Source organism: Mesoplodon densirostris, chromosome 6 (genome assembly GCF_025265405.1).
Source record: "Mesoplodon densirostris isolate mMesDen1 chromosome 6, mMesDen1 primary haplotype, whole genome shotgun sequence".
Classification (NCBI taxonomy): domain Eukaryota; kingdom Metazoa; phylum Chordata; class Mammalia; order Artiodactyla; family Ziphiidae; genus Mesoplodon; species Mesoplodon densirostris.
The window spans coordinates 109,492,102-109,506,617 of NC_082666.1; the positions used below are offsets into that span (position 1 = coordinate 109,492,102).

Here is a 14,516-nt window from a genome sequence, read left to right on the forward strand (position 1 = left end):
TGGCCTAAGTCAGCTCTTGTTGTTGAAGAAAATAACCCTTTAGGAATCAGACTGAATCCTATTTTAAGTTTTAGAGGAGGAAGGATACTATTTAAACATTGATGAAATGTGCCTCTCTTTTTTTATCAGCATAGAAATTTATTTGAATTCAAAATAATATGGTTATATTTAGCATAGTGTAATAATTATCTAAAGCACATATCATTGCTGGCTCTGAAACAGTTCGAAAGATGTCATTCTTTTGAAGTAAAAAATATGCAGTAAAAATGTACAAGGAAGCAAAAATATGAAAAAAAACAGTTTGCTGAGTATGGGAAGTTGTTACAAGATGGGCACACCAAGATAATTGTAACAGAGTCCAAATTACATAACATGCAGCAAGGAGTTCTCTTGCTTTAACAACTCCTAGAAAATAAACCAGTAATCTCAATGCAAGAATATCACCACTGGGATAACAGGACACATTTTCTGAGGCACACAGGTAGTAATTCACTATACTTCCCCTTTCTCTAATACCTTTTCTCACACCAATTTCTTTTCTTTCCTCGAGGATAGATTTTATCCTGTTGAAAACAATTTTAGTTTTATTTGTAAAGTGGAGTAAATAATATCCTGAGTGAAGTAGGCAGCGTTTTAGCTGAAGATGCTCAGGAATCAAACTTTTGAAAAAGGCCAATCAGCTAGCTAGCTAGCAGTTACCATCAGTGGCTTGCAGAAAAAAAAAATTACAGATGATATGTTTGTTAAATAGATAAAAAGAATAAGCAGTTTAAAATGGGTGAAAAATCCCAGGATCTATTGTGACCTAGACCAGAGGTCCCTAACCTTTTTGGAACTAGGGACCGGTTTCCTGGAAGCAAATTTTTCCAGGGAGGTGGGGGCAGGGTGTGTGGGGTTCAGGCGGTAATGTGAGCCATAGGGAGCGGCAGATGAAGCTTATAGCTGGCTTGCTTGCGACTCACCTCCTGCTGTGCAGCCCAGTTCCTAAGAGGCTGCGGACTGGTACCCATCCGAGGCCAAGGGGTTGGGGACCCCTGACCTAGACACTCAAAAGCAGACAGTTGACCTTTGATTAAGCCCATTTTCCTGTGGAGTGAGCCATAAGGGGCTCCAAGACACAGTTTGGTTTCAATGTTTCAGTGTTCACAGCCAGAGGGCAAACTCAGAATGTCTCCTCCTCTTGCAAAAACTGGACCACGAATGAGAAGTCTTTTTTTGAGTAGCCCTTCACGCACAACATCCCTGCGGATCTGATGGGCTTGACTGCCCAGAAGGATTGGGCTCTTCGTGCTGCTAGCAGAGCCTCATGCTAATCCCAGATCCTTAGCCATGAGTGTTGCTCCAAATCCGCCCTGATAGTAATTAGCCAGGTGAACTCCATCCATCACCCCAGGTACAGGATTGTAAGTGTCACTTGACCAACATCGTCCTAAGCTCGTATTTAGGATTTTAGCCAAGAGTTTTGGGTCAAGCCCTAACCTGAGTCCCAGATTCATAGCTTCAGCAGTTCCAATCCTACTAACAGCTAACAGCAAGTGTTTGCAGATCTTCGAAGCCTGGCCAGTCCCAACAGCTCCACAATGCACCACATGGGAGCCCATGCACCACAGCAGCTCAACCCCTCCCATCCTAAATGTGAGGTTGCCAGACCGAGCCATTCCCACACCACCAGAAACAGGGGCATCCGAGAAAACTGCTCCCATTTTCTCAACTTCTTTGGCCAATTCTCTCAAAACCATAGGATCAACAGTACTGGAATCTATTAATAGTCTTTCTTCACTTTTTTTTGAATTCCATTTGCTAGAGTATAAGCTTCTAGCGCATTGATGCACTGTAATAATTCTGTCACCTTTTTCGGCTACATCCGCTGCAGAAGACACTACCGAGTCCACTTGCATCTAGAAGCTCTTTGCATGCATCAGGGAACACATCAGCAATAGTGAGTGGCTAGCCATGTTTCAAGAGCTCTTTTGCCATTGGATTCCCCACGTTGCCTACTCCAGTGAATCCAACTGGAGTCTTGGAAGCTACTGACCTAGAACACAGCGCTGCAAGGCTGGCCACCGACGGCTGCTGCAGACGACTCACTGTTCCAGAGGCCGGAGGTGGCTCCACGGAGACGGAAGGAGGCTGACACGTTGCCCGCGCCCCTCCTTCCCACGGTGACCTCCTCGACTCCCGGCTCACCCACTGGCTGCTATAGGGTGCGTGGTGCGGAGGGCCGGCTCGGCTGTGGCGATTCTTAATACCTCTTTGTTACTAGGTTACACATACAATTTCACCTAGTGAGCAATTTAACAGAAGGAATTTTTTTCTACGGCATTTTTGTGGCACAGCAGATAGAAGCGAGGTCACTATTTCTTTGAAAAACTGAACTAAAAACTTATAGAAAGTCATGATTCATTCTACAAATATGCTGAGTCAAAGAAATGTGGAAATTGATGCGATGGAGGAAGAGCGCTAGACTTCCCTGATGCTCAACTGGGACCTTTCTTCTGGTGTCAGAACATGGTTGTGTAACTCCTTTAATCCCAGTGGATTTTCCAAAAATTCCAGAATCTTCAGATTTTGGTAGCCCCTGTTTACTGCCTTTGCCCCCCCATGCCAAACCCCCACCCCACCCCGCACGCATTTATTTTTTACCAGTTGTCCTCCGGGGTGCTTTTCTTTATATAGCTATTGCAGCAGTTTGTTAGACTACTGACCCCCAGTGCAAATGCCCCTCCCCCCCCCGTTTTCTCACCCTGTGTAGTTTTGTTCCACCTTGACCTGGGTTTGGTCACATGACTTGCTTTGGCCCAATGGCATATCAAGAGCTGAAGCTTGGAGAGTACTCGTGCTTTAGGGCTCGTCCTCATGGAAACCTGACATGTTAGGATGCCTGGCTAACCTAGTGGAGAATAGGTCCAGGCCACAGCCAGCACCAATGGCCAGACATGTGAAAGCAACCAGCCCCAGTCCAGCAACCAGATGATGGCAGCCTCACTAGTCACCTCAGGTGAAAGCAAGATAGGTCCACCCAGGGGATCCCAGCCCATTCTGCTGATTCACAAATTGTGAGGAGATAAAGTGCCTGCTGTTTTAAACCACCAAGCATAGGAGTAGTTCATCACACAGGAAGAGATATAACTATCTTCACTGTTAGATTATCTTCCCATTTTATACCATGTTTCCCCTCAAACGACTGTTCCTTTTTCCAAGATTCTAGAAAAGAAATAACAACCGATGAGGCTGATAGAGCCTTAACATTTTTTAAAAGCTTTATAAACTTTTAAAATAACTATGTTAATAAAATCAATATTTATTTGATCACAAAATTATTTTCTTCAGTTGCCTTAAGAAGTAATGCAGAATTGTACTAAGTTTATAAATCTGGAGGCTCTAAAAATGTGTTATTCCTTGGATTCAAGTCCTAGTGTACTTTATGTGGGCATTCACGTTTGCAAAATGATTCCAGGAAATTTGCGATTTCATTTTACAACTTTGGCCTAAGGAGTCTTATGATATTTTACCTGAGAAAAATAATATATTAATTCCACTTTCAGCTATTAAACCCATGGCTTCCTGTATTTTCTAAATTCCCTATCAGTAAAGAAGACTACGTATAGCGTACAAGACTGTCATGATTAGGAGGAAGGTAGTACAGAAAGAACCTGTCAAATTAGGCCTTGCCCAGTCATGTCAGTATACTAACGTGGGGAGCCACAGGCAGCTTGAAGCCTGGAAAAAAGACAGATACAATGTAATGATTATCCTAAGGATCCGGATAATGATTCCTATGATTTTGTTTTAAATATTAATGGCAGAGGATTCTGGGGAAATGATGGTGGCTACAGAGAAGATTTTTATCCCTGAATATGCCACCCCTCCCCTAAATACACAAGCCCCCACCCCCACAAAGAAGAAAGAAAAGCATCTAGGATAGCAAGATCAAAAACCCACAGACAACATCTACAACAAGGTGTCCACATTAACTGCAACATACAGCCAGGTAGGAACAAATCAACAACGGGAAAAAGACCTACATATGTGTATCCCAAGGTGTGTGGGAGGAAGACGAGGGAAGGACTCTCTCTCTCTTTCAGGAGAGCCAAAGGTTACTATGGTTCACGAACTCACTGAGATTGAAAAACTCACTGAGAACAGCGGCAGAAACCGGGAGTGAACGTTGCAGGCTCCACTTTGCAGCTGAGTGCAAGAACTTTGAAATGTTCTGAGGATGCCAAGTGTTCTGGGGTCTGTGAAACCTTGACACCTATCAAACCAAAGCACCATTCCAGAACAAATCCCCATACTCAACAAGGACAAGAAAGAGGAGCCCTGGGTAAATGGGCAGAGGAGGGCCGAGGAGGAAGATTTTAGAAATTTTAAGGTCATTTTTAAAAATTATGTTGTGAAAATAATAGAAGATAGTGAGCCCTGGAGTTCTGAAGCTAGAAATTATATTCTGATCTATGATTCCCTCCTAAAGTGGAAACTTGTTTCATTTAAAAATGAGTGACAGAAGAGTATTCCACTCACATCCTGTAGAAAATCAGTGAGAAAAAAAAAGAAAAAAGAAGGGTGAAAAGAAAGTTCCAGCAAATCCTGAAAATGTGACAGAAAGACACGTCCACAGAACAAATGAAATTTATTGCCTGATATTGCGGAAAAAGTAAAAGAAATTTTAAAAGGAATAGAAACTGGTTTTAAGAAAAACATAAAAGAAATTAGAAAAATTCAGAAATGAAGTGACTGGAGAATAGCAAGATTTGAAAAGGTGAAAAAATTCAGTAAGTAATTTGTTTAAAAAAAATCATGTCCCGAGAGAAGGTTAAACTAGAAGGAACACAAGTTTGAATAAACACAGTGGATAATGCCTCCTTGGAGAAATAGCTGATTTCAAATGCAGCATAAGAAATGAACAAGATGTTCCTGTTACACCTTGTCATACAAGAGAGCTGGGAAGACTTCAAAGACTACTGTGGTTGTGTGGAAAGGACTCAGGAGCCAACTTGAACAGGATCCGTGAACCTAAGAGGGGACAATCTCTGCATCGATATTTATAACCACCTCACTGAAAACAACAACAAAGAAAGAAAATACCTCATTAGTCATCTTCGGAAGCTATTTTGGAGTCAACCTTTCTCTCTCCTGTTTTTTCTTTTTTTGTAAAACTGGTAAATAAAATAAAAGAAACATTTATTCTTCCTTTCCTAATTAAACTGTAACTCAGGGCAACCAAGTAGTTGATGAAATCATCTTCTAGCTAGTAAATGAATAATAATCTAATTAGTAGAATATCACCATTTGGTACCCTTAAGAAATTAATGGATCTAGACATTGATCATTAATGGCTGCAACGTCACAGTAAGACAGACACTTTATAGTTCCTTTTGGAATTCATCAATATTATCTATGAAGTAAACTTGACAAAAAATCACACCTGAATTATGTCAGTGCTCTAGATCTATCTACCAACTGACAGTCAATACATGGGCCAAAGGAGCATGATAAATATATAAGCATAAAGGGGATGCAATCAGCATAATCCAGACAGTTGGGAACCCTACTGGATGAATGCTTTGAATTCAATGACAAATACTTGCAAGAAAAATGAGCAAATTGAGTTCTTTTAAACCTATACTTTAAAAGAAATTGTGTTTGGATCAGCAATCAAATAAATAATGGTTATTAAAATGAAAATACATTTATAGGACAATCAAGGAAACATGAACTGACTGGCTATTTGTTGATATTAAGGAATTATTATTATTTGCGGATGTGTGATCATGACATAGTTGAGCTTAAAAAGGGCAGTTCGTGCATTTTAGAAATATGTATACTGACGTTTTCACTGAGAAAAAGAAACCTGGGATTTGCTTTAAAATTGCTGGGGATTATGGTGGTAGTAGTTAGAGAGGGGACAGAGAAAATGTATTGGCCTGAAATGGACATATGATGAGAACAACTGAGGAACGTTTCTACTTCTTTCTTTTTACTTCTGTAGATGTTTGAAATTTCCCATACTAAAACATGTTTTATAAATGTAGATGGCTTGCAATTTGCTCTTCTGAGCTCTCAGGAGGCAAAAAGCCATTCTTAAATTAGGAGCTTTCTTCTCTAGCCAAGAATTCTAATGATAATTGTGTCCCAACTGGCCAGTGCACTCAGATTGCTCTGAGATCTGTTGGTGGAAAAAAATAAAGAGGCTCTTTAGTCTTAGAAGAAAACAACAAAGAGTAAAGGCTGCTGCTAGGTCTAGGGCAATAGTGTAGTATCAGTATAAGACAAAATATTAGTTTCTTCCAAAATCCACTTGTTACTACTGTGTATACTTTTGCAGCAAAATATCTTTTCTACATTGTCAGCATTAAAGTAAATTTACTATTTAGGGGGCATTTAAATTATCATATACTCAAAGCCTAGAAAGAATCCCCTAGGCTGAAATGACATTAAATCTTATTTTGGCCATTGTAGTGTATTCTCCAGTCCTACCTGCTTTGTCTATAACTGTCCTAAAAAGGTGTGAGGAGATCTGCCAATATTAATGCCAGGATTCAAAATGAGTTCTTTGCAGCTTGCTTCCTTCAGGATCTTCTGCCCTCAGACCCATGTATTTACTTAATGCCTCAGATTATTGTATATGTCACATCTTTCCAACTAGAAGACAAGCTCCTTTAAGGGCAGTGACTAGTCTCATCAACATCGAATTTACTCCAACACCAGTGCTTTCAAAATGTGTGTTGCTTAGTATATGTCTGACCGTAAGAAGTTATAGAGACAATTCTACTCTAACTAAATAATAATGATAATACTACTACTATTTCTACTACTACTGCTAATAAAATGTATGAAATAGAGTATAAATGGGAAAATAAAGATAACACTGGAAATCCCAGACTATAAAATGAATGATCCCAAAGCCACTTGCCAATCCATTGACTGTAAACAGTTACTTGTGAATTGGTCAACATTTAAATGCATAATTGAGAGAAGGATTAAAACAAATTTTATTACCAAAAAACACAATTTTTATACCTACAATTTTTGAGCTCAACTAATCTGTAGTTTTAACAGAAATAGATGAGATTCCAAGTACTCATTCAGGTTCTTAAATGATCCATTCCCTATCTTTCCTTATGAAACAATCAGTTATAACTCTAATCATTTGTCAAGGATTCACCAATCTCTACTTCCTTTATTTTCCAAGGTTTGGTATCATTACAAAATTAAGTCCTTTGGCGGAATTTAATACTTTCAAAATCCCTCATCAATATTATTCACTGGGATAAAATCATATGAAAATTTTAAAAACACTGACTATGTGCTGAGAAATGTTCCTTCAGTGATTCACTCCAGGTGGAGACTAGCATTCAGGCTGCACCTGAGGTAGAACTTGAATTCCAAAGTGGACCTTTAAACCACAGCTCATCTTCTCTTTTTAAAACCATTAGAAATAAGCCTGTTGCCTGACCTTTGAGATTCTGCAAAGAGACCATATTTACATCTTTTGTCTCTTTTAACTTCCCTAGTCCCCTTCTCTACTTTTAGAATAGTGATTCCCAGGTAAGTACAATGAGTTCAAACAGTGTGGTTAAAGGGGTAATTAGTCTGCTCTGCAGCCAAGTTACTCACAGAATAAATAAGTTGGCTTTCACAGTTGTTAGTTTCTTCCTGGGCTTTGTTTAGAGGGGTCTCAGCTCAAGCAAGCAGCCTGTCAGCAGCCTGAAATAACTCTGTGGAAATCTAATGGCATATATGTAAAATATGTCTATGAAACCTTTTATTCAATCTTAGATGCATAATTTTACTACTTCTTTAGGCCTGGAAAAGGATATTCAGCTACAAAAGGACAGAAAAGAAAATGTGTATAATGCCTCATGCCTGCCTCACACCCTAGAACCTTATTTTACCCGTTTCATCAGAAAATGATGTATACTGTAAGAAACATTTTTTAAATTATTTGATCAAATATTTAAGTGCACTAAGTCTCTGTATTTCTTAAAGCAAATATAGTTACCTTTCTGTCCCTTTCTAAAAGAAAGCAAAAGATACAGTTCTTTTTTCTTAAGACTCAGGGTTTATGGATATTAATTATTACACTATATTGACACCCAGACATGTTTATAGGAGGCTTTTGAGACATACAGAGCTATTTATTCCCATACCAAATGGCACTTCTTTTTCCTCTGCCTTCTGCTTGTATTTTTTCTGTTGTGATTATATCCTACTGAGGCTGCTACATGTCTTTGTTTGATTTGAGGTTCTAAAGGTAAGACTGTATAGTCTCCTTTTTACAGAATAATAATGGGTTTTATGACTGTTTGCCTTCAGAAGCCTCCTTTTCCACTCATTCTCATTTCCTATCTATGGTGAGGTGTCTAAAACAGATGAGTTAGTTCTGAACTGGTGACATATAAATCAATTATTATTTGATTCATATTCAAAGCAGCTCCTCCTAAAATAGTGGCCTTCCTGTCCGTGGGATGTAGTCTAACCTACTGCCTGGATCTACACCCACCAACATCCATATTTTGTCTACTGTTACCTTGGACACTTGTAGGAACTGAGTGGGTTTCTGTTTCTATAGTGTCCATTGACAGACAAATGAATAAAGAAAATATGGCACATATGTAGAAAGGAATGTTATTCAGCCTTAAAACATAAGGGAATCTTGCCATTTGCAACAACTTGGATGAACCTTGAGGGCATTATGCTAAGTGAAATACGTCAGAGAGAGAAAGACAAACACTGCATAATCTCACTTTTACGTGTAATCTAAAAAAGCTGCTCTCACAGAAACCGAGTAGAATGGTGGCCATCAAGGGCTGGGGAGTGGAGGAAATGGGGAGTTGTTGGTCAAAGGGTATAACCTTCCAGTTATAAGATGAATAAATCCTGGGAGTCTGATGTACAGCATGGTGACTATAGTTAACAACACTCTATTGCATACTCAAAAGTTTCTGAGACAGTAGATCTTACGTGTTCTCATCACACACACACACACACACACACACACACACACACAAAACGTAATTAATTGTGTAAGGTCATGGATGTGTTAACTAACCTTATTGTGGTAATCATTTTGCAATATATACATGTATCAAATTATGATGCTGTACACCTTAAACTTATACAGTGTTATATGTCAATTACATCTCAATAAAACTGGAAAGAAGAAAAAGATTCAAATGGAGAAGGGTGAGGCTGGTAGAAAAAAGCCACTGCCTTGAGCAGTACCGAGGTGGGCGGAAAGCCATGGGGCTCTATTAGCACTGCTGGGGAGGCTCTGTTCCCACGTGTGGGGAGGGGGTAGGACAGCACAGCTGTGATCCTTATTGCAGACCCTAGGCAGCCTCAGGCAACTTTTCAAAGTTAGATGCTGAAAACCAATAAATGAAATTATAAGGAACAATTACATAAATGTCTTTATTCTACTTCTGGTCCTCTTGGCAACTTTTTCCATCTAAAAGCTGCGCCCTGCAGTTCTCAAAGCAGGAACATTAACATGGACCAGAAGTTTCCAAACTTTTCATCATCAACCCCTACACCAAAAGAAAAGTTGAAATTTTATGACCCCTAGTATATGAAGTATCTTGTGTGTTTTTAATATTTATCAAGAGAACATTTAACGGTTAGCTACTATGTGCCAAAAGAAAATAAAAATAAGACACAGACTTTAAATGCAGACTTTGTTCCGGTATTCTTCTTCCTTTTAACTTCAGTATAAGAACTATTGAGCTATTTGCTGTCCCAGTAAGGGGATAAGCAGACGATTACAGAATCCTGTGATCTCTTCCCAAGTTTGCAACTATAGGGTTGGTCCTAGAATTGCTCAATAACTTTGTATTTTGATTTAAGGGGAAACTAAAAGAACTTCCTGTCCCAAAGTAACTCTGCTTTGCGGAGACTGGAGGTGCCGTGCAACTGACTTAAGATACTGTTTATTTGTTTAAACAGTTAAATAAGTAGTTTCTATTTAACAAGTGAGCACAAATTTTCACAACAGTACCTACCCCATGACATAACTCAGACGAAAACTCTGAGGGAAAGGAAAACTAGATGGGCAAAAAGTCCAGGTTCCATCCACTGTACATGGGATATTGATAGGCTTGTAAAACTTACAGAGGTACCTGGGGGTACCCAGGAACCCTGGGTATTTAGTATACAGATCAGCAAAGGATCGTGGAAAATAAGATGACACCAGGTCAGGGGACAAATTAAGCAGGTGAAGCTGGTCCTTTATATTCTTTTCCCTTCTGATACACCACTGCTCGTTCATGTCCAGAATATGTTCTGTATCCTCAGTAGACCTACACACACACACACACACAGAGAGACACGTGTGTAGCACACAAACATGCACGCATGCATGCATGTACACATACATGGAGTCCCCAGTCTCCTCAGTTAAAATTCAGCTTGTAGTAACTAAAGAAAACTTATAATGCCCTATATTTCATAGATTTTTTAAATACTTGCACTTTAATAGAAAACTTTTAATGTCTGAAAATCCCTTCTGTCGAAGGAAGTTATTTCTGATATTGGAGGTTGACAGTTTCACAGAGAAAACTTCAGGAGCACAGAGACATGCCTGACCCTCTCCCCACGCACCATCTGGGGAGAATTCACCAACACAGAGGCTCAATCCCTCTGCTAAGTCAAAATCAAGTATACCAACATCATTATTTCACAGAGAATACCCTACCTCATGTTAGGCATTCATATGTATTTTATTTGTTGAAGAAAGGAAGAAGATATAAAGGAGGGAATCATCCGAAATTACAGAGTACACCATTTAAGTCAATATAGATATTTAAATTTAAGGTAAAATTAAATGATAATTTGAAATTATATGTGGAGTTTTATTTACTAAAGAATATTTTGCAAAGTTCAACTCCTATTTTAACTTATATTTTCAGAGAAGGTATTTGGTCCAAATGAAGAATACCTTCAATTGTTGTTCTTTTATTGCAAGCAAAAAAGGATTTATACTTCTTTTCATAAAATATGGTTGTTTGACAACAGAAGGATAAATATTTTATATTTTTAGAAACAACAGTCAGGCTACTGATATTCTTAATTAGTTTTAATAAATCTGAATGCTTCTTATCATCTACTCTTTAGCTTGTACCTGAGGAGTTGAATACCTCCGGGAAGATATGTGCTCCAGACCCGTAAATATGCAGTTCACAGAGCCCACCACCAGAGGGCAATAAAGAAGTCAAATCTTGAAACCATGGAGTGAAAATAGTGGGAGTTTAAATAAAAGCAACATTTCACAGTATGCTTTTCTGACCAACGTTATATATAATAACTTAATGGATTGTATGTACATGGATTCTGAAAAGTCAGCAGCACACTTCACTGGTCAATTTCTATGATAAGGGGAACGTAATTGGAGTGTAGAAAAACAGTATACTTACATCTTAAAATTCCACCCCTACAGAATCTACTACTCACTATTGAAAAATGGTAAGAAGAATAGCTTTCTGTGTCTCAGTCACCAGTTAACATTTTCAAGAGTAGAATTTATCTTCCTATGATGCTCAAATACACAGGAAAAATGCATATCTAGGACAATGGATAAACTCTATATGACATGTGAAAATAATTCTTCAAATGGAAAAAGTAAAAGATCTACAAAGAACAGTTTTATATGCATTAGTGTGGATATATACATAAAGAGGCTCTAAGAAACATAAAAATCACTTCCAGGAAGTAATTTTAGGTAGAAGAGAATTAACATGGATGAGGAAGAAAAGAGAGCTGGTTTTAAGATAGTTTCATTTACTTGGTTTTTTTGTGTGTTTATTTATTTGTTTTATTTATTTGGTCTTTGGAATATAAGGAAACAGTGGCTTTCACATCCGTATCCCAGTGGAACAAAGGGACTGAGGTCTATACTGGAGCCCAGCCATTGTTTGACTATCTTGTAATAATACTGGTGAAATACAGCCAAATCATTTGAACTACAAGCATCGTCTCTGACAATAATCTTAAGACATCAACATTATAAATTAAAGAAAGGAAAGAGAGAATACTGTTTTCTTTAGAGAGAAAATACAGATTCTGGATCAAATCAATAATGTTAGCAAACCTCATGGGTATAAAATATTCTGCTGCCTATCATTTAGATCATGCCTCTAGAAGAGGGAAACTGGGTGATAATTTCCCCAGATTTTATATTTAATTCAAATATTTTAGGTAAGAGGCATCTCTAGTAAAACAATGTATCATTGATTTTTTCCAATAGGATAGCTCACAGGAGTTCCTCTTTCCTTCTCAAATACATATGGGGAAATGGAGGTGGGTGTGGGTTAGAGGAACTATCTAAATAGAGCATAGTAATCAACAGTTTGTTTTTTAAAAATAGAAATTTCTATTTAAATTGTTTCCAGAGACACGAACACACAGAGACAATTCCATGTGACAACAGTGGAAGAGACCAGAGTGATGCAGCTGCCAAGTCAAAAAATGCCAACACCAGTGATTGATGGCCACCACCAGAATCTGGTTAAGACAAAGAAGGATCCTCCCCTTGAGGCGTCAGAAAGAACAGGGCCCTCTCAACACTCTGAGTTTGATCTTCTGGCCTCTAGAGCTGTGATAAAATACATTTCTGTTCTTTTAAGTTAACAAGTTTGTGGTATCTTGTTATGTATGGTAGCCCTAGAGATAACAGTATTTGATTCCTGAGATGGCAACTGTATTCTGACTATGTAATGACTATTCCAAGATGATCAACAGACAAAGATAAAGAAAGGCAAAACTGAGACTAAGCCCAGTTCTTTTTATTCCCAGAATAATAAACGATTTTTTAATTAATTTAGATCTCTTTGTCTAACCTCTCTGCTTTTCAAAAGACTATGTGTGACCAATCAAGTATTAATATGTTATACTTTCATTTTAATTCATCTCAAATTATTTCTAATTCCCCTTATGAGTTCTTACTTGACCCATGAATTATTTAGGAATATATTGTTTAATTTCCATTTGTGATTTTCAACAAATTTCTTTCTGTTAACGATTCCTTATTGCATTCTGTTGTCATCTGAGAGCACTCTTTGTATTGTTTGTATCCTTTAAAATGTACTGAAATTTGTTTTATGGCCTAGCATATAGTATATCCATGTGCATTTGAAAAGAATGTATATTCTGATGCTGTTGGGTGGGATGTTTTATAGATGGCTGTTAGGTCTAGTTGACTGATAATGTTGTGCAAGTTTTTTTATTTTCTTGTTGATTTTCTGTCTGTTCTGCTATTGAAAGAAAGGTATTAAAGTATCCAACTATTATTGTAGAACTGTCTGTTTCTCTTTTCCATTGTGTCGATTTTGCTTCATTGTATTTTGAAGTTCTGTTGTTAGGTGCATATAAGTTTATAATTATTATACATTCTAGATGGTATAATCATTTTATGAGTTTAAAATATCTTTGTCTCTAGTAAAAATTTTCATCTTAAAATATATTTTTTTCTGATATTTTCTTAGCCACTCCAGTTTTGTTGTTGTTGTCTTGGTTTGTTTTGTTGTTACTGTTATGGTATATCTATTCCAACCCTTTTACACTTCACCTATATATTTTCTTGACTCTAAAGTGGGTCACCTTCTTGTTGATGTTACATACATATGTAACTGTATATTACATTCAAAAATTACATATATAATAACAAATTATGGCAGACTTTGAACTGGACCTTTTTTTTTTTTCGGTACGCGGGCCTCTCACTGTTGTGGCCTCTCCCGTTGCGGAGCACAGGCTCCGGACGCGCAGGCTCAGCGGCCATGGCTCACGGGCCTAGCCGCTCCGCGGCATGTGGGATCTTCCCAAACCGGGGCACGAACCTGTGTCCTCTGCATCGGCAGGCGGACTCTCAGCCACTGCACCACCAGGGAAGCCCTGAACTTCACCTTTAAATGAGTATCATTTAGACAGTAGAGCTTCCCTACCAAATGCAAATAACTCACTTGAACTCTCTTTTTTGTAAAGGACAGACCAATTCTTCCAAGGGGAATTCTTGAACTCATTAGATATGTGATATTCATTATAATTAGTTGCATTTAACACCACAGAAAGGACTTGGTCAAAGGCTATTTTACTCTTTTCTTCCTCACTGGATGATTAGCTAGGTTCATTTTTAAATGGAAGATATACTCTAGATATTTAAATGTAGGGGATCTCTTCCTTTCAAATCTCAGAAAGAAAGATGTGCTTCAGCTTCCCTGCAGAAAGCTCTAGTATCTTGCCCCCCTTTTGGAAGAGGAACGAATCCTTCTTTCTCTATTCTTCTTTGTCTTCTTCCCTTCATCAGCAATGAGCCTCTTTATCATTTTTGTCAGCCCAAAGACTAATTTTTCTCTTTCCAGGCCATTCAAAAATGGTACACTAAAAAGTAAACGGAAAGAGCTTTATTTATAAAAATAAAACAGCTATGAAATTGGTTCTTAAAGAGTATAAAACTTTTTTTTTCTTTTTTTTTGCGGTACGCGGGCCTCTCACTGTTGTGGCCTCTCCCGTTGCAGAGCACA

The 14,516-nt window shown here is 38.1% G+C and overlaps 1 pseudogene; it reads right to left on the reverse strand.

Moving 5' to 3' along the window:
* Window positions 1-1,162: 1,162 nt before the first annotated feature.
* LOC132492345 (3-hydroxyisobutyrate dehydrogenase, mitochondrial-like) lies at window positions 1,163-5,097 on the reverse strand (annotated as a pseudogene).
* Between the last annotated feature and the right edge of the window lie 9,419 nt (window positions 5,098-14,516).